The sequence below is a fragment of the Canis aureus genome, chromosome 6, assembly GCF_053574225.1.
Source record: "Canis aureus isolate CA01 chromosome 6, VMU_Caureus_v.1.0, whole genome shotgun sequence".
Taxonomy (NCBI): domain Eukaryota; kingdom Metazoa; phylum Chordata; class Mammalia; order Carnivora; family Canidae; genus Canis; species Canis aureus.
Genome location: NC_135616.1, coordinates 29,693,769 through 29,716,007, shown reverse-complemented (window position 1 = coordinate 29,716,007; position 22,239 = coordinate 29,693,769). Strand labels below are relative to the sequence as shown.

Genomic DNA, 22,239 nt, shown 5'->3' with positions numbered 1-22,239 from the left:
AAACAAATTGTTTCCCAAAGTTTATTAGATCAGCTCCTTTCTTATGTACTTCAGTACATTTATTTTACTAATTTGTAGTACTATCAGAGTTGTCACAATCTGCATTCCATCTTGAATTCTTCCAAAATCTTGATCTTTTCTTTTGACTTTAATACTGTAAAATTTATCATTTGTTGGGGTGTTTCGTGGCACAGCTGGTTAAGCATCCAAATCTTGATTTCAGATCTAGTCATGATCTTAGGGTCGTGAGATAGAGCCTTGAATTGGTTGTTCAGGACAAAATATGCTTAAGTTTCTCTCTCCCCCTCCCCCTCCTACTCTCTCTCTCTCCCTAAAATAAAGAAGTAATCTTTAAAAATATATAAAATTTATCATTTGTGATGTACAGTTCTATAGATTTATGCAAATACATATAGTCATTCATATACTATCACAGTACTACAGAAATTGATTCCTTTATCCCCAAAATGTCCTCATGGTGTCCCTTGTAGACAATAAATTCTCCTGCCCCAAATCACTGGCAACAGATGATACAGTTCTTATAGTTTCATCCTTTACAGAATGCTACTTAAGCTAGAAACAAAAACACATGATACGTAGCCTATTTTTTCATCTGACTTCTTTCAATTAGCAAAATGCAAAATGTGCTTAAGATTCATGCATGCTACGTGAGTCTTAGTACATTTCTTTTTATCACTGAGTGGTACTCCACTGCAAAGATGTACACAAAATGTTTATGCATTTACCTGTTGAAGGACGTTCAGATTGTTTCCAGTTTTTCTGTGATGATAAATAGAGTTTCTATAAACTTCAAAGTACATACTTTTTCAATTCAGTTAGATAAATATCTAAAAATGGATTGCTGAGTTATGTGATAAATGCATGTTTAACTTTAAATGGATTTCTAATGTGTCTGTAAAATTTTGTTCCAACAGGAGTATATGAGAGTTAGACTCTACATCCTCATCACCACTTGATATTGACAATCATCTTTAAGCCGTTATTTTTTAGACTGGTTGATAGGTTCACAGCAAAATTGAGAGGAAGGTAGAGATTTCCCATATCAACCATACTCCCAAACATGAACAGCCTCCCTCACTACAACATCCCCCAGCACAGTGGTACATTTACTACAGCTAATGAATCTACACTTGTACCTAATGAATCTACACTGGTACATCGTAACTACCCAAAGTCCATAGTTTACTTTACAGTTCACTCTTGGTGTTACACATTCTGTGGGTTTGCACAAATGTATGATGACATGTATCCACCATTACAGTATCTACAAGGTAGAGTATTCTAAGAGATAGATATTTTTATTCAAATTTTACAGATCAGTAAACTGAGAAATGAAATAGGAAAGACAGGCAAAGCATATATTCATTAAAGTGGTGTGTGTGTGTATAGTGTCATTAACTGTTGTATGTAATATAATGCTAGGAATAGTCCTGAAGACATCCAGACCTATAGATGTCTTTCACTCACAATGTAAGCCCTGAAATTTCACTTTCAGGTGTGATATATTTCCACTTAGAACCTGATCATAAGGAAAATTAAAATCTTCCTGATACAAGTGATGTTCCAGCTCCCTAAGAAGAATATGTATAAAATACTTTTTATAACACAACTGAAAACAACAACAACAAACAACAAGATATCAGAATTAGTTGTGTAGGGGTGAAGTAATGAACACAACAAACTTCTAGACTTCATTTTTGCCTGTGGCCAAAAATAATTATAATGATATTATGAATTTTTCTGTATGCAATGAATAAATCTAATTTATTCCAGTAGTCAAGGATTTAAATTAATTGTTGATGTAGTTTATATAATTACTGGGTAAACACAAATATAGAAAACATAAGTCTCATTTTATGTGAACATGAGCTACAAATAAAAGGCTTTGGTTCAATATTCTTCATATTTTAAATTATTCATCAAAGACATTAAAAACAGTAGAAACCTTATCAAATAGATTGAGAAATAGATTTTAATTATACACAAAATAAAATAGAATGTAAATTTCATGAGGGAAGGGGATTATGATTGACTTGCTTACATCTGTTTATTCCAGTATTTCTTGTGTTTAGAACAGTATCAAGTATATGTAACCATGAGATGAACTATGCATTAATATGGCCCTAGATACCGTGGTTATACTCCGACATGCAAGTTATGTGGTCTTTGTTGAGTCTGATGGTAATACTGATCTCACTGGAATGTGACAAAAACTAAGGGATGTATACTAAATAATCACTATAGGATCTGACACAGTATAAGCACAGTTTCTCTTAATTTAAGAAGTTTTTAAAAATTAAAATTTGTGTCATTAAGAAGCATGTATTTAATCTTCAAATGCTTTGATTTTTTGCATTACTGCTTCAGATTGTTGAGAAGAATTCTCAACATTAATCTGCTTTTACATAGAAGAATAAGTAAATATTTATTAATCTCTATGTGCAAGGAACAATCCTTAGCCAATATGATCTTGATAAACTCTTTCTCAGTCAAAATCAAGTATACAAATTCTAAATCAAACTAGGTTAAAAAAATGTAATATAGGGGACTGAAGACTCTCCCCTAGCCCATTAGAATTTTATCACTGCTAGCCTAATTCAATGAAATAGTATGTACAGGAAAACTTGAGAAAAAAATAACCCAACTTGTTATGAAATATTATAACCATTAATAACAATCTTAAGAAATCAGACAAAATAATTCAGTGGTTACAGATCTCAAAATGTCTGATGCTGTGCTAGGAGTTAGAAATTTTCCATATTCCTTGCTGCATTTGACATCATGTAGCCCAAACCTTTTGGCCTTTTCCTTATGGTCCTATAAGGAAGTAAGGTTTTATACTATGCCCTGATGAAGTTTCATTTCAAATCCAGGCAGCAGGCAGGATGGAGTTGCTACATGACTCTCTTCTCCTTAAAAACATATTATCCCCTAATGGGTATATCCTCACCTTCCAACCCTTCCCTAGGAGAGAACAGTCCATGGCATTTTAGAAATATGTGCTGCAAATTGGCAGGCACAAGCACCCTAAAAGACTATAAAATAAACATGAATCCCCTTTGAAAAAAACTTTATATTTTCATCACATCCCCTGTAAGCTAACACACTGCACTGTTTACAGTCTTCCACTACAATATATTTTGAAACGATTACCTTCTTCTGAGTCATTTGTGTCATAATGCTCTCCATAGGTACCCATAAAATGAAAATGTAAGCCGTTTTTATTGGCCACACTACATCTTAATTGAAAATATTAAAGGGGATTGCTCTCCTACTGATTTTTTTCCTCCATTTAATTGGCTAATCATATGATATTTTTAATGGAATAATCGTGAAGGAAAATATGAATCTAATTTAAATTCAAACTGGATTTGGGATATTTAAGAGATTATCCCAGAGTAGCAGAGGGTGCATGAGGCAATAAACATCTGTTCATTCCTGACCACTAGCCTTGGTGTTTATGAGCTTGGGGGATATTTATTTTCAGGAGACATGATTCTCTCTACATTTGAGCTTCAGCTGTTTTACTGCTGTGTTTTTAGTGAAAAATTTTAAATTTATCAGCAGATTTTTGTCCATTTTTTTTACCTCCCTTTTTGTACTTTTATCAAAATGCAATTCTGACAAATGAGAAATTGTCCCAGGGAATCTCTACACCCTACTGAGAGGAAGAATTCAACCATTTATTTATTATTGGCTACAATATACTGTAAATAGATGAACCAAACCATGTAACAACAACTGGGCATGTCCTTCTATAAGACTATCATAGCCTTAGTGATGGAAAATTAAACATTTCATTCATGCATTCATTCAAGTACTTTTGAGTATCTACCACTGCTAAAATACAGTAGAAACTACTCTAAGCTAAATAAAAAAGTCCCAGCAATCTCAGTGTGTGCAGTCTAGAGAGGTAGATAGAGCCCATTCCTGTGAAAACTAAAAGACTATCTCTGCAGTTTTAGGCATTCAGGATAATATGGAAATAACACAAGTGAATTCATAATTGTGTTTACAAATGTCAACTATACTTCAACTAAAAAAATAATCAATTTTTAAAAATCATCACTAAACAAATGGTACAGGTGAAAATTAAAATGCAAACTCAGGTAATATCAGAATCAGATCATAGCAGACTCATGTAGCCAAGAAAGCATTCACTTTAGAATATTGGCTTTGACTTTCAGGGATATAAAATCTGGAATTTTCATAAAAAGTAATTCAAACAGATTCCCACAGGATGTGTAAATACCCATGGCTGGCTAGGTAATAGTAAAAGACAAAGCTTACAAGTATGTCACCTGAAGTTTTCTGGTCCTATCAACCTATAAGCATAATAGAGCTCTCATCAATAGCAATAATGCCTAAATAATAGGTTTCTTTCTTCTAATTCAAGTTGAAGTCTCCTCCAAATTTTCCTAGAGCACATCTAAGAATCTATAGATGTCATTTCACCAATATTTATAATCAACACTGTATCAGGCATTATAGAACATCCTTTTAGCAAAATTGTTGCTTCTCTAAGTCTTGCTACTCTCTCTCTCCAGGCTCCAAAGTCTCATTTTTGGCATTCTCTTTGCAATACTGGGCAATGTGGCCTCAGTCACACCTCTGCTGGATACCATCATATCCTGGAATGTTTCAATGTATACAGCTGGTAAAACTCTAAACTCATAGAAGCTGAAGATGTTCAACCTACACATATCTCCAAGGTAAAGTGGGGCCCACCTCTCTCAACTTTGCATTCATTTAAGGCAATCTCAAGAATTTAACACTTACACTCCAAAACTCCTAAAAGCTTTTGGTGTAATCACTCTTCCTTGTTTTTTGGGCTTCTGCCATAAGGCTCCTGAGGTCTCAGACTTTAAGCCTTTGGGTCCTAGTCCATCAGTTTAGTTGAAGCCAAAGTTTTGTTCTTGGGTAAGCTAATCACGTTGGACTTCTTCCCTTCAGATGATCTCCAATAAGGTGGATTTTTTCAATTCTATAAAAAATACGTTTCTGTGGACTCTCCCAACAGGCCACCAATCCTATGTAGTCAAGCCCTAGACCTTGCAACAATAATTAGTACCTGGACTTGAGGTCATGTACAAAATTTAGTATCTCTCAGAGGACATAAGACATTAACACATACCAGTTATTAATTATCATTCTGCTGAACTTATATTTTGCTAACTAAAATATTCTCACAAAGTGTCTTTAATATAGGAATTCAGTTAAAACCTAAGGAATCCACTTGGGGCCCCTTTGGGCATTTCCAAGTAAATTGTGAGATTACAAAACAGCTTCAAAGACTGGCCTACAGATTAACATTTGGTTTGAGAATAGTTACAAAGAAATGCATGGGATTTTAAATGGTTTTAGAGAGCTTGCAAGGAATAACAGAAATTGCATTTTTTGAAGTTGTACATTGTTAAATAACATACACTCCATCTTTGAGTTAGATCTTTCACTGCAAAAAAGAAATACATGGGACAGGAATTTAAGCAACCAAACTGTTATTGATTATCAGTGGTATAAGTGGTGATCTTAATTCATTGCAGTTCAGAGTAAAATTTCTTCCCAAGGTGAATGCCTCATCAAATGACCATTCGTCTTAATTTGGAGCCAAAATTTCAATGGTATCTTTGCTCAGAAAACAGAAAGAACCTTTAGAAATAAATAATATACTGGGTGAGGGATCAAAGTTAAGTGAATCATGAGGCATAAATGAGTAAGCGAATATGGTCTATGACCTCATAATATTGCTCCTGTTGTTGTATATCTAAGTTCCATAATTTAATGTCCTCTGTACAACCACAGTCCTGAGAACAGTAAATAGTATAAATCTCCTAAAATAGGTTTATACATATATGCACATTTTTAAAGGTTTTATTTATTCATGAGAGACACAGAGAGAGGTAGACATAGGTAGAAGGAGAAGCAGGCTCCCTTCTGGGAGCCCAATGCAGGATTCAATCCCAAGACCTGAGCCAAAGGCTGATGCTCAACCACTGAGACACCCAGATGCTCAACCACTGAGTCACCCAGTGCACATTTAATATTAGCACTTTGGGTTCTATCACCATAAATTTCACATGACAGATAATTAGGGCTAGAAATTAGATGGTGTGGTTTTGTTCCAACTGTGACTCTAACATTTTACGTTTATCAAGGCACATGTTTTTCCTTGTCAGGGACTCAGGTTCACTCTGTATAAAATGAAGATTGTTGACTCTGGTGTTCTTGGAGGTCTTCTATTCTAGTATTTCATGGTGCTTTGATTCTCTTTGTCTATTCCCATGTGTTGGCTAGGAACAAGTTCTGTCTAGTAAGGTTGGTTTCTGCCCCATAAGAACTATGTAAAAGACTAGGGGATGAACTTTCTTGAACAAAGACCCTCGATCCTATTCCTTTATGTTGCGTATCTATATTCTTCTTGGCCTGCAATTACTTATAGAAGTGTTTGAGTTGACCTTGTAATTAATTAAACCACCCCAAGAAAGTGTCTTCCTGATTTCTTTTAGTTTTCCTTTCTATTTTCTGATTCTCTTGGAAATCTAGACCTCTCCTGACTTCCTGGTATACATGTTGGTCCTTCAGATATTTATGCACTCCATTCCTGATATGTGATACATATTGAAGGCTAGATAATCTTTGGTACTCAAGTCTCAGTGATGATTACATCTTCCTTCTTTGAATGTAGCTTATCTAAATATTGCCTAAATGTAAAGATCCATATTTCAAAATCCTGTGGTATAAAAATCATAACCACAGGGGATAGACTATTTATTTATTCTTATGAATTTTAAGATTTTATCTTCAGATAATTGGGAAGATAATATGAAAAGTTATTTATAAAGCTTCCTGGTGACTCTTAAACCTCAAAAATTTGAGATCCTGAGGCTGTCATTTCATGCTAGCCCATGTAATTAAAGTAGTCCACCATTTTCACTATGGCATACATTTATACATTGAGGAAAATGAGTGTCCTTCTTTCTTTAAAGCACAGTGAACTTGGAAACAGAAGACATAAACAGCCTTCTAGATCACAGCCAGGGTAAAAATTCAGAAAAATAAGTTCTTATACCAACAAGTAGGCATTCTACAGCAGAAACTGAAAGTATGCATTTCCAAATAGTTCATGTTCTGCTAATTCATAACTTCACAAATTACTGGGCATGGTGCAGGATATAAAAGAGTAGAATTATTTGTTTATTTTTATTAGTTTTATTTTGTTGCTACTTTATTAAACACAAGTGCAGAAGTAGTCATGACCTTATATTAAACACGGCTGTTACCTTATTAAATACTAGAGTAGAGGAAATTTTGCTCAAATATAACATGGGGCTGGGACAAAATATTACATGTCCTCTGTATTCTAGTAACACATTTTATTCTCTGGCTCTCCAATATACTTTTTAAAAATCCTGGGTCCCTGCTCAGAGGGGAGTCTGCTTCTCACTCTCTCTCTGCCTCTCCATCCTGCTGGTGCTCTCTCTTTCTCTTTCTCTCTCTCTCTCTCTCAGATAAATAAATAAAATCTTTTTTTAAAAAAATCTTCTGTTTGTAGTGATAGTTCAAGTTGTATAAATACATGAGGTAACTAAAGAAACAATAAAGAGGCAGTGAAGGTCAAGATCATAACCCAGGGGGTTCCTTATACTGAGGTATTATATTAATGAGGAACAAAGAACAAGAGTAATGTCAGCGTTAAAAATGGAGGACAAGAATACTTTAATAAAGTTAAAGACTGACAAGAAGAAAAATTTAAGAAGGAGAAGAGACAAATAGTCAATAGTCTGAAATGTTACAGATGGTAAATAGGATATAAAGGCAGGAAAAGGACAGTAAATCCAGGAACATGGCAGAAATTGTTTCTGTATGTATTGTAGGAAGATATGGTATAGGGCAGCCCTGGTGGCGCAGCGGTCTGGTGCCGCCTGCAGCCTGAGGTGTGATCCTGGAGACCCGGGATCGAGTCCCACGTCCCTCTCTCTCTCTCTGTGTCTATGAATAAATAAATAAAATCTTAAAAAAAAATAAAAATAAACAAATAAAATATTTTTTAAAAAAAGGAAGATATGGTATATATCCCTTACTTATCCCCACCCCCAACTCCACCTACCCAAAGTATTATAGGGCAATATCTTATAGAATTCATAACCACCTGCTTAAAGGAAAATTTGATTAGTCAATGATATATCTAGTTAACACATTCTCTCCTCAATGGAGACATGGTGCAAATAAATATTAAGTTAATTCTCAGAATTTAGCTCTGAGATGTAAATCTATAAATACTAAAACTTAGTATACATCATATGTCTTTCTCAGCCAATATCTTTGCATAACCTCTTTTTAATGGTGGACACTGCCTTTAAGCTTCTCAAACTCTCACATGCAAATGACTCATCTACTATTGAAGCTCATTACTTTATTGAAACTTTATAGGACATGAAGTGACATGGAAAATTTAGAGTCCACCGCTGTCATTATGATCACATTAATTAAGCAATAAGACCCAGCAGTGCAGGAACTACATTGTACTAATTCATATCTTGGGATGAATGTTCAAAGTGATACTTGGGAATAAAGCCACAGGACTCCCATTAATGTCATGAGGCTATGTGGATTAATGCTGGACACCTGCTCCCCAATTCTGCCATTGCTGTTAAGTCTTGACTTAATCTTTGTGGAAATGTGATTATGCCTCCCTTCTCTTCTTCATATCTCTTTTTAAAACCATTTTATTTGCCAATATTTTTCCTTACATTAAGTGTATGACTCAAAAATTTTAGGTAAATTCAGATGTATAATTAGAAAATCAGGGATGTTTGGAAGGACACTTTACTGATTTCAAGACAATTTAATAACATCATGTTAACATGTAACTGGAAACAAAGGACTAATGGAGTAAAACCCCACCTAAGGATACATTTGGAAGATACTACTTTCACCGCTCAAACTAGGAGGTATAGCAGGTAGCCTCAATATACACAATCAAGTTTCAGAACTTGAATCTAGTAAAGTTTCAGACTTCTCAAAACCCATGACGGAATCTCATATTTGGGGTTTTCTCTGCAGTGTTTTTTACTCCCTGTTTAGTGTTGGTGATTTTGGATCAATTCTTATTAGTAACAGTTCAAAAAAGTTTTACTCTGATTCAAGGATTCTCAAATTGTGACTTCTGACCTACATTATCAATATCACCTGGAATTTGTTAGAAATGCAAATTATCAGGCCTCCCCATAGATACTCTGGAGGTGGGGCCAGAAACCTGTGCTTTAACAAGCTCTCTGGGTAATTCTGAAAAATGTTGATCAAAGGTTGAAAAACAAAGCTATAATTGAAGTACTAATAGAAATGCTGTCATTATTTCTGTCTAGCCTGTCTTTTGCTATCTGTCAGATAGAATCTTGGTTATGGGCCTGCTAGAAAACTCTTCTAGGTATTTACATTAAATTTTAATATGGCTTTAATTTCAGTAGGATTCAATAAGTCAGTGTGGTTCTCGCTACAAAATATGTCCATCTGGTTTTACTTATTTTTCCTCAAAAGTCTACAGTGATAGAGACATACCGAATATAATTTCAGCCCCACCAAAAACTTGGCTTTATAATGCAAATAGTTCAATTGGATCAGCATCAAGTCAACAGTGGTTCTAAATCATCTTTGACCTTGCATCTCTTTCTAGCACACAAGATGTCTGTCTGGATCCTGAGATACAAGAGGCAACTTCTTTCACTTTTGTGGTTACTAGATCCCTGCCTTATACTTTCAACCTCTGACCCTGTCTTGATATATAGTTCCTCTAGGACCAGAAATATACCTTCTCCTAATAAGTTCCTCTGAGAGAAAGAGTCATAGATCAGCCATAGAACTGAACTTCAAATACTATCTTATTGGATTTTTGCATATGGTTCTATTTCTGAAACATGTTCATGCCAGCTAAGATACTCCCCTTTCTCCTTGTTGGATCTGCCTGATAGTGGCCATTTGGACACAATGTCTGAAACTCTTCTTTCAATCTTCCTTCCTAGCTGTCTCCTATTGTAAAGCCTGTCTCCACCACTAGGCCTCCACAGTGTTTATGTCTGGATCTAGCCTTTCCCAGCTCACACTGCTCTGTTTTGGTTAGATCTTTCGTCATTAACCCTCCAATGTGAAAACGCTATGCTAACTTCCCTATAGGACTCTCTCCGTTGCCTAGTTAAGAAAAGCAGGTTTATTACTACAGAAATAGCAAAATAAATCTCCATTGCCAAAGGCTAGATTCAGGTCAAGACCACGACATTTTTTTTTTTAAGATTTTATTTATTAATTCATGAGAGACACAGAGAGAAAGAGGCAGAGACACAGGCAAAGAGAGAAGCAGGCTCCATGCAGGAAGCCCAATGTGGGACTCAATCCCAGGTCTCCAGGATCAGACCCTGGGCCAAAGGCGGCACTACACCGCTAAGCCACCAGGGCTGCCCTCGACATTTATAATACAAAGATTAAGAGATGGGTTTTGGAATTAGACAATCTTGTTTCAAAACCTAGCTCAAGTTCTCAGTAGCTATGCGACTTCAGCAAGTTGCTGAACCTGCCTACACACCAGAGCTTATTGTTGCTGTTTTTGTTTTTCCTACAAACTAGTAATAATACTACTACCTTTGACATACAATTATTGAGAATAAAAGAGCCAGAGTACCTGACACCTATCAGTCCTCAATATCCACGAATTATTATTACTCTATTCATTTCCCGAGGATACACAGATGAATTGCACTGTAGTCCCTGTTCTCAAGAAGTTGACAATGAAGCAGAGGAAATTAAATACATGTTTAGATAGTGATAAATATTAACAGAGAGGTACAAATACAGTTATGCATTAAATTTAGGAATCAAAACTTTCAACTAGGGGAATCATGAAAAGGATTTTGGAGGTGTTAGCATTTAACTGTATCTTGGCATCTGGGAGTGATTTTTTTTTTTAGCAAAGCTAGCAATAATGGGCGACATGAGGGAGGCAGATTATAATGAATTCCAGATGCTGAACTAAGTATTATAAAGATATTATGTAATTTAATCCTCATGGCAAAAGAATGAGATAGGTTTGATTCTATACATTTTACAGATGAGGAAACTGAAAGTCTAAAAGTCAGTGGGAGTAGTAAGAGGCTAGGACTGTATGGCTGAGAACAGGACTCTTGAAGTGTCTAAATCCTGGTCTAAATCACAATATCTCTTCCAGCAGCCTGGAAAGAACAAGCAGGTCGCTCCCATCTCTCTTTGAATGTCTTCACCAACAGGGCACTCATGAGGTGATTTATTCTATAACTGAAGAGTTCTGGTTTTTTTAAAATGATAGTTTTAGAAATAATATTTCTCCAATTTAGGTTCTTTCTCTGATTTTTTCCATATTATGTTACAAAAAAAACCCTGACAGTTCAGGGGTGAATTCTTGTGACTGGACTGGTAGAGGCTATCATGTGATTCATATAGTGCAGGACACATTGAAGGTTTTTAAAGTGAAATAAATTTATTTGGATAATGTGGGTAGCATTTATTTTTGAATGAATACAGATACTGAGTGTGGCATTACGGATGGAATAAATGCAGCTGGGCAGCCCCGGTGGCCCAGCAGTTTAGCGCCACCTTCAGCCTGGGGCCTGATCCTGGAGACCCGGGATCGAATCCCATGTCGGGTTCCGTGCATGGAGCCTGCTTCTCCCTCTGCCTGTGTCTCTGCCTCTCCCTCTCTCTCTGTCATGAATAAATAAATAAAATCTGAAAAAAAAGGAATAAATGCAGGCAAAATACTTATTTTCAAAAAGAATGAACATAATAACTGCCTATATGAAGTAAGAGAGAGAAAAGCAGAATGGCAACTTTTGGATTTATAGAAATATGCTTAGACATTTTATGTATTAGACTATCAGATGAATTGTATGTGCTAAGAAAGATGTTCAGATACAGGAGATAAAAGAGCTAGAATCTAGTTAAACTGTGTTTTTTATCTCCTGACTGAATCTTATAATAGCATTCATAAACACTATGACCACTTTCATTATCCAGTTTAAATGTGTTTTACCTAGCCAGGGATATTTTCCTGCCTTCTTACCTCTTCCAGGTATTCCTCAAGATTCATTTCATGCCCAATCTCTCCTTTGTTAAATATTCCACACCCTATCTGACTCTCCTCTTTCTGACACTTTTTGTCTCTTCCACAAAATTTAGCAGTGGATTAAACAAAGTTGAATTTTTCTCTACTACTTGTGTTTGATTTTCTTCCTTAGATGATTATAAAATCATCTCAAATAAAAGTTACATCTTACGATTTTTCACTTGTTTCGGTAAATATTTGATTGAATGATTGAATTGATGGATTGAAATTGTGTATATGTGTGTGTTTAATCTCTCAGTATATAAACTAAAAAAATACAGGGCAAAGAAGAAGTCTTCTAAAATCTATTACAGTAGAGAGATAGGGTTGTGATAGTATACACTATGTAAAAATGTGGATATTGCTAGGTTTTATTTTTAAAATAATTTTATCTTTAAGATTTAAGTAGTTAAAAATCTCCCTTATCATATTGTTCTATTAATATTTCTGGATTTTGTTTAATTTTTTCTCATAGGAATGACATTAGCATGTATTTCAACCCATGTGCACATGACAATAATTAGAATTATGGTAGTCCTTTATGGTTGTAAATGGGCAGGAGTCTGGTTCCCAATAGAGGGAGTGGTGAAAAAATGGAACTCCAGCTCTGTGTAATATAATTTTTCCAACTACAGAGGAATACTGTAAGTTGGTTAATTTTATGTATCAACTTAACTAGGCCATGAGTGTCCCCAAAGGAGGATAGTGGGAGAAATCCTCCCATTAGGCAGAACTTTGAGCAGTGCACCTGGTTGTTTACTTTACGTGAAAGAAAAGATCAGCCATGTAACTGTATACTGATTTATGAGCTGTGACAAATGGATGGTCAGGGCTTTGGAAGGAACAGGATTGGAAAATCAGTGACAAGGAAATTTGGGGAAGAGGTATATGGAGAGACATATCTAGGAAATTTGGGGAAGAGGTATGTGGAGAGACATCTCTGAAAGGGCACAACATATGAATATACTTGTGTCCCATGTTGATGATCACCAAAGAAGAGATTTGAATAATCAAGTGGATAGGACGACCCATTCTGTGGATATCAGCCAGCCTCTCCCTAGCCACCTCTGCCATTGTCCAATGGGCTCATAAAAAAAGAGGCCAAGGTGACAGGGATGGGTATTATATGTGGACTCAACAACACAGACTTCCATTCACCAAAATCAACCTGGGTACAACCACTTCTGAGTGCCCAATTTGCCTGCACCAGAAACCAACACCGTGTCTCTAATGCGACATCACTACTTGAGGTGATCAACCAACTACCTGGAGGCAAATGGATTACATTGGACTCTTCCATTACAGAACAGATGGACAGCAGTTTGTTATTGCTATGAGGAGGTTGCTTGAAGAAATTAACACTTAAATCAGTAGATTGAATAAAACAGATTGCCCTCTCCCCCCCCCAAGTCAGGCCTCATTCAATCTGTGGAAGGCCTGAATAGAATAAAAGGCTGAGTAAGAAAGAATTATCTCTGTGTGACTGTCTTTTAGCTGAGATTCTGGTCTTCTCCTGCCTTTAAATTTGGACTGGAATTTACATTATTGGCTCTCCTGGTTCTCAGGCATTTGGATTTGGACTGAAATTATACCATTAGCTCTCCTGGGTCTACACCATGCCAACTGCAGATCTTGGAATTTCCTAACCTCCATAATTGTATAGGCCAATTTCTTAAAATAAAACTCCATCTCTCCATCTCTCTCTTTCTCCCTTTCTCTCTCACTAGACATAAATACAAATGCAGATATCTCTCTATATTTTTCATTTGTTCTGTTTCTTGGAGAATCCAGACTAATACCTAATGCATACTGATTCCAACTAAATCTGAGTAAGTCCAAGCTAACTTCCCTGGAGCCAGAGGCAAACTACCCCAGGGATTGGTACTTACCAGAGAATATGTCTGTGGATCAAGAGAGAAAGCCTTGTGCTCTTCTGCCTTCTTAGTAGTACTTCAATCAGAAAAAGTCATTTTCTAGCCCCAAATTCTGAATAAATTTCCTTTTTTTCTTTCTTGGTGTCTTGACTTTTCACTGGTCTTTAATTTCCATTGTTTCCTTAGCTGATGATTTTCTCAATAAAATTTATTATCTTACATTTTTAAATTAGGATAAAATATTAGAGATATCTTGCTTCAAGTAGCTTAAAAGTATAGAAAGTTTTCATGTGGGAATGAGAGAGAGAGAGAGAGAGAGAGAGAGAGAGAAAGTGTGTGTGTGTGTGTGTGTGTGTGTGTGTGTGTGTTGTGTTAGACCATAAAAGTAGGTCCAGTTGATGATGGGCATCCAAAAACATGATGTACACATATGTATTAATATATTATCCCATACATAAACAGACTTAGATTAAAATATTGTTGAGTTTCACCTTTTAATTTTTTAATTTTTCACCTTTTTAATTTGTTAAGTTTCACCTTTTTAAATTTTTTTAAATTTGTTTTTAAAGGAAGTCTTATAAATGCTTTTAAACATACTTTTTATTTATATAATAGATTAGGTAGACCCAGAGAAATAAAGGTCTTTTCCAAGAGTGCACTGTTAGATCTGGGCTCGAACTAAAAGTTTTTGAAATCTAATCTGTTTTCTTTCTAAAGTACATTGTCTCAAGCAAGAAATAACTGAACACCTGGTAAGTATTAGATGTTATTCTATGCAAAGACAAAAGTGTGACCGTTGCTTTCAGGGTCTTAGAATCTGGTTGAGTAGATAACGTAACTAATATTTTGTCATCCTTATTACATGTCCACTAACACACATGTATTTTAAAACGTAATCATTCAATTAAACTACAAAGTAGATCCCATATAAATGGGAAGATTCTCAAGTTCAGTCACTCAAGTAAATGATGGATTCCAGGTGAAGCATTCAAGACTGAACCCAGGTCCTTTTCCTCTCACTTCACCAAGGTCTCTCAACTGACTAAGAGTGAATTCCACATGAGGGAGCTATCTTCAGTGTTCAGAGAAAATAATCACCAAGCTTTGTTCTTGAGTTGAGATTTTTGAAATCAGTAGAAAGAACAAATGCAGACATCCTCATATAAAGGAAAGAGCCCTGTTGTCTGTCTCTCTAAATCAAAGCCACACAAATTCTCAAAGCTAGACTATGTCCCAAGCACCTTGCAAAAAGTACATTATTGTTTAGCATCATGTACCTCCCAATGGCCAAGTAATGCATGCTAATATAACTCACAGACCCTTGAAGGGATAGTGACATTGTTGTTAATTCAGAACAAACCATACAGTCTCAGCATTGGGTAATGTCAATTGACCTATTACAAAGTAGAAACACTTGATTGCAAACATGCTGTTTCCCATATATAAATGCATACAATACTTTTCATTTAGGCAAATGTAATGAAACTAAGTCTTCCAGGAATTTTCTCAAGCCAAAAATCATCCTGGGGTTGGAGATAATCAATTTATAATTTGAAGAGCAATTATTTGGGCCTCTAGACTTCCAAAAGAGTGAAGTGGAACAAACATTCACAGCAAGAAAAATGAAGCATTTCACCTCTCTTCGCATCTAAGCTTGAACCTCAGCTCTGGGGCATAACTCAAGATTTGATATTAAAGTGTTTCATTTGCAGCCAATTAGACCTAGGATTAGATTTCGCAGCCTCCTTGCATATGAGGACAATAGTGCGATTTCCAGCAACCTTATATCCACTCCCTTACTCCCTCACACATCCCTTCAGAACCATCACCGCCTTCATCAAAACAATTTCATTTGTACTTATGAAAGCGTTACAGCCGGTAAGCGGAAGGTACAGAACAAGCTTAACCACTGTAGCTTTTTTCCCATCTGAATATCACGAATCTTGTATCTCACTGTGGTGTAAGGTCTCTGATTACATCAACCTCTCCAAATTATGCTGAAATGAAGGCCATTCAATTTGCTACAATCAGTAACTTTCGAAAGAGCCCACATAATTGATTTCACAGTAATATAGGCATAGGTGACTGAGAGCCTCAGCTTCATTTAGACAATGTTTTCTTTCATTCCAAAGTGCAGTATTCAATAGAAATCAAATTTTTTTCCCAACAGTTGGCAGCTAAGCTTTGGCACATACAAAGTTTTTTTTCATCCTTTTTTTTATGGTGCAGAAACATGAAAATTGAAATTAATGCCCAGGGTGATCTAATAGAAGTCGACAGGCGTTAGGTGAAATAACTTCTTTTTGGAGCTTGCCCTGATGAGGATTTCAGCCAGCAGGCAATGAGCCATTCTGAATGCCATTCAGACCTCCAGCGACATTTGTTACTGAGGTAGTTTCTCAGCACCCAGCTGACGGAGAGCTGTGATGTGAATGTGGCTATTATTTCAAATGTTGCTCTCCCATTGTTTGCTTATTTATAGTGTGATCTGATTTTGACTCCATTTTTGACCTATAACTGCTGATGATCTCCACTATTTCCAGATGCACACATGACTTTGAATCAGCTGAGCTTCCTCCTTTGACCTTCAGTTGGATAACAATGCACGGGGAATGCTTACTTTTACTGCCCAAATTGGGAACTATCTGAATGTTGTGAAGAAGAAGCAGGTTCTGAACCTAGAAAGTGTATAGTCAAATACTCCTGAAATTTTCATTGGGGAGTTAGGCAGATAATGAACTATTAAATTCATGACTTTATCAGGCAGACATTTAGTTGGGGGTGGGAGAAAGCATGACTTAACTCAAGAGCCTGAAAGCCTTGGATTCAATTCTCAGCTTTAACTTTGGCATCTACATGGCCTGAAGAAAGTCACTTATCTTCACTGAATTTAGTTTACTCATTAATGTGACACTTATTTTATAAAATTATTGTGAAAATTATGTCCTTAATAATGGATATACATTATGACTATGGAGTACATACTGGGTACTAGCTGGATGATCTTGGGTAACTTACACGATATTATGAACCTCAGTTTCCTTAGCTGTAAAATTAGAATAATAATGCCCCTTACAGTTTTTAAAAGAATCAAATTAAGTAATGTCTGTTAAGTGTTAATTGGAGTATCTGGCATTAATTATGAAAGACTTAATGATTATTATTATAAAATTGTATTTTATCACTCCAAATCCCCTTCCTTGATACCTATTAGTGAACACAAGTTAAGCACTAAGTACAGTTTCATGTTTAAATTATACATTTCTAAATCATAGCATATATTGTGTTTTTAAGGCAACATTAGCAGAAAACAAAGCACATTCATTTAACTTACTAGAGTATTAGTGTACAATTTCCAAAGGTAATTTCCTGTGGAAAATAAGGTACTGAACAAACAGTTCTGATATTGGGGCACTTGTAAAGGTCATGGTTGACTCTGATCCATTGGGACTGGGAGGGTGATCGCATCAGAATAAGCAAGGTGGTAAAACTGCGATAAGATTTAGAATACAAGCAATGCTGTGATCTGTCTATAGTGTCTTCCATGAAGAGGGACATATGTGACAGCTTAGATGCCATGCCTCTTCTATCTCTGTTTTGACCTTGTTTTGTCTGTATCATCAGACTTTCACCACACAAACTACCTAAAAACAAATCATGGTTTCTCATTTTATTTGTTCTTTATCTTTAGCTCCTCTCTAGTGGCCCTTGATATATATACTACATTAGGAAGACATTGGTTTCTATAAGTGACAAAGATAATTTTCATCATTAAAAACCTTTATATGATTAAGTGGTATCAACAAAATCAGAGCTACATGCTAAAAGAGAGAGATTTAGTGAATATATTAGATAAACAGTATTAGGAAACAAATGCAGAAGGAGTGATTTTTAAAAAGACAAAATTTAATATGACCTACAAAAATGGTTTCTGCTATTACATGATTAGTATCAACTTGCTAGACTGAAAAAAGAATATCAATTTTCTCTGCAATAAATGACCATGGCAAATATTTAATGAGTTATTTATAAATGATAAAATAGTAATTCTAAATAAAAATCAGCTATGCTACATCGTTAGAAAATACTCTTTCTGCCCAATAGCTTTAATGTAAAACTTAGCATGAGCCTCAAGGCACATTTTTTGAGGGAAAAACAAGACTGATCTCCTTACATGTTGCCAGTGGAGACTACTGTGGTGAACCCAAAACAGCAAAACCCAGTCAAGGATGTCACCGATGGTCGAGAATTTTCCTAGCGAATTCCACTATTCATTCTCTCATTCATATATTCATATAACAAAACTGTTCAAATGGATTATTAGTGAGGCAACTCATAAATAAAAAAACTGGTCAAAATATATTTGACTAAACTAAATGATTCATATGGTTCAAAATGCATTTAACTTCAAAGTGAAATCAAAGAGATATTTCACAGTAAAGATTCATACCATATTTTCAACATCATTATTTTTAAATTTAATGACAATTTTTTTCATTTAGAAATATATAATTTCCTAGAGTGAAAAATTTGTTAATCTTTCTAAAGTTGTCTCATGGTCTCAGCTACTCACTGAATTGTTTTGGCTATTTCTTGTTTCTCTGTACATCCTTCTTACTTTACCCTTTTCCATCATGCTTTATGCCCCAAGAGATCAATCTCCAGAAACTCAAAGGGCACCCTTTTTTGACTTCCTATTGGGTTTGGCCAATGGAAGGTACCTGTAGAAGACTAAAGGACAGGAATGTTGAATTGGGGTATTTGGTCTTCTTGCTTTTGTCTAGCCAAGATGCCACACATTTGTTGTGTGCCTCTAACAAAGGCCACAATTTCTGTTTGATAGATCTCCCCTACAACTCCCCTTTCCACTTACTCCTCTTGACCTTTCAGGGGTGGCGATATCCCTTCAATGTCATTAGCCTTAGATTAAAGCATCATTTTTTATTGGTTTCTCTTAATCCTGCCTGTGTTTTTCTGAACAGTCTCCTTTATAATCTTTCCTCAATTACTCCATTTGAGTGTACCACCTATTTCTTGATGAGACTCAAACAATACCTTGAAAGATAAGGTGCTGGTTTTCCCTTGGTATAGCCTCCCCACTCAGGTTGTTCTATTGACTAGCCTACAATAACAGTCTCAGATACACAATGAGGGACAGACTAGAAGAAACTTCCAATGGCAAAGTGAATTAATCTATTCTCTAGAAGGTCCCAGGCTAGGAAGGATGGCCAAGAGGAAAAGCAGTGACAGATTGTCTTTCCATATGCTTATACCAGGCATCATTAGAATAACAATTTTATAACTTGCTTTTTAATTTAATGTATGATTTAATCATTTTGTCATATTCTTAAGGCTTCATTGTAAAATCACTTTGGTTACATATTATGCCAAATTAAAGGCTGGGTTTCTAGTAGTCATAAATTACGGAAGTATAAGAAACATCTTTCAAGTATTTGCTATCCTCCTTCTCCCAATCCTACCATGCAGGGTCCAGTTGCAAATTTTATAGATCCCCAAAGGAACTCAATGGCTGAATGAATATAGAAACTAAGGTTTTCTCCAAAGATGCCTTATTATAGTTCCTCTACCTACGATGCAAGTAAGTATCTTCTTCCTTTAGTTTAATACAGTTGAGTCAATAGCTTCGTGAAGGATACAATCTAGATTAAGTCATATATTTTAAAAGAGACTCCTGTGACTTACACCGTAAGGAGTTACACACATATGGCAGCTAGAAGTGAATAGACACTTCGGGAGCTTTCATAGCATACTGGAAGGTTGTCAGATCCAATGAAAAATGGTTTCTGGGTAAAATGTGACTGATTTCATTTAACTTGCACCTAGCACACAGTGGAACTCTATAGTCCACTGCATCAGACGCTGGTGAGAGACAAGGGATGCAGGCAATACAACATTTACACCAAACCGTTAAAAAAAGATAAGTGCAATAAACAGTAAAAAATTCTAAGGGATATTTTAGTTTTGTTAGTAGAAAACCTAGAACTCCCCTACTCCCTTCAAAAAAAAATTTTTAAAAAGGATGTAAAGAATAGAAAATAGTACTCCACATTCTTTTAAGGGACCATATCTATCTTTGAATATCCATAATGGCTTGTGTAGAACTGAGCAAAGTGTAGCTCCCCTTTACTTTGTCCTCTCTTCATAGGCCTGGGCCAGGCATACAAGGGTGTGAAATCCTGGTAAAACTGGCCTTTGGGTGCCTGGATCTGAAATGCAGAGATATCACCACTTTGTCATTCTGCCACACAGCCATTCTCCCAACAGGGGATCTTTCTGAGTATGCAAGGCTACTTAGACCAATCAACCTTTTCTCACATCAACCCCACTTCCAGATACATTTGAGAGCTGTTTAAATAAAGAGGTCACTTTCTATTCTGGAGGTTTTGACTTTAGAAGAGTCAATTTAAAAAATGTATCGTTCTGTGGAAAGTACTGCCTCATCCCACTTGGGTACAGAAAATCTGGCCTTTACTGTAAATTAGTCTATATATACATATATTTTTTAAATTGAGTTATTTGTTGTGATTTTGTGTGTGTATGCACATTGTGCATATTTGTTTGTTTGTTTGAATATGGGAGTTCAATTATAAACTACCCATGAAATATATTTCTACACAGCAAATTTGAGCAGCATTAAAGTTTATGCTGCTTAAATCACTTCAAATTGTGGGATATTCAGATCTCTGAATTTTATGATAATGTCAAGAGAGCTTCTGGTGAGTTCCATTAATTTTTTTGGTATTGTTTAATTTTACATGAGTAAATATAATTACTCCTTTTGTCATGAAGAGCAAGTTCTAATACCAATTTATAATTCATGGAGCTAATTATGTTAACGAGAAGGCAATCTTTCCTCAGCTATCTCCCCTGTAATTTTAAAGGATTTTGATTTTTCCCCTTTCCTCTACAATTTCTCTTCCAGCTATGAAAAGGAAGTGTACACAATTCATCTGTGATATAATTATTTACCATGGCAACAGTTTGTGAATGGGATTGGGAAGTTGCACAGAAGGAGAAAGCAGCTTAAGGGAAACAGCCGAAAAAATCCTTTCAAGACAAGTGAAGAGGCCTTTCAGGTGGGGATGGTTTTTGTTTTCCTGACATTTTAAGGAGGGGCTCAGGTTTGCCTAACATTGTAAAAACTGTTGTTGATCCTAAAATAAAAGAGTCTATTTTCTACAGTTGCATTTCAGAAAATCACTTTGATTAAGAGAGTGGCACAAAAGGCAAACCCACATTTCCCTCTGCATTTGAATTAACAGCCCTCAGGAAGGTAAAGGAAAAGTATTTGCTGCTAAATTATCAGATGGCATTGCCAGGGAACATTTGGAGGAAAAAAAGAGACTTGATTCCTCATATTCTTAAAATGAATAATAAGCTCCAACCATGCTCAGCAACAAAAATCTTCCTTCTTGGGTGACAGAGTCTGAGAAAAGTAAAGAAAATCTATCCGAATCCACTGGTCCAATCTCTGGGCCTCACCTGAGGCTTCACAAATTCTCTCTTCATCTCCCCTGTTCAATGGGATATTGATGATATTATTCCCAATTGTGCAATGCCAATGAATGTAATCAATATTCTTCAAAAGAACACTAGCATGCATGTTAAAATAATAATAATATATCAAAATATAAGCCACCTTTTCCTGAGTGTTTGCAGGCTTATGTTCTTTTTACCTGTGAGCAATGCTACTTCTCATATTCTTCCTTTCTTCCAGTGTTCAGCAATAACTAACATCTAGCTTTAGCTGAAGTATTCTTGATTGCATGATAAAATTACTTCTGTTCAATATTCCAGGATGCTAATTGCATCAAGAGCTGTGGGAGAAGCTCACAACTGGAAGCTGTAGGAGTAGAAAACTCCAGAGAGCTTGATTTTCTCAGAAACATACATAAACAGGATAAGGCTGGAAAGGGTCTGGCCATACACCACTTTAAAATTAAACATTAAATACACACACACAACTTGATTCTACAAAACACTGAGTTCCTATGTTCTAGTTGCAGAATCAGCAGAGTTGGTTCATGAGATGTTTTACTGATCTGAGCTCTTGCTGATGTTGCTGCATTTGGGCTGCCATTTGTATGTGCCCATGGTGTGCCTAGAGTCTAGTACCAAGCATTGCTTTTCTGGTGTTCTGCTTAAACTAGATTGAACATACCGTTGTGCAAACTAAACAAAGATAATATATATTTC

General features: G+C 35.7%; 2 long non-coding RNA genes across 2 annotated transcripts in view; one reads left to right on the top strand and one right to left on the bottom strand.

Annotated features, from left to right (window-relative positions):
• The window catches only part of LOC144315671 (uncharacterized), a 150,042-nt gene that overhangs the window by 16,045 nt on the left and 111,758 nt on the right, over positions 1 to 22,239 (bottom strand). The window lies entirely within an intron of this gene.
• On the top strand, positions 4,571 to 21,205 carry LOC144315158 (uncharacterized). Its single transcript, XR_013380925.1, has 3 exons — positions 4,571 to 4,733; positions 19,510 to 19,621; positions 20,966 to 21,205. It is a non-coding gene; the product is annotated as an uncharacterized LOC144315158 (long non-coding RNA).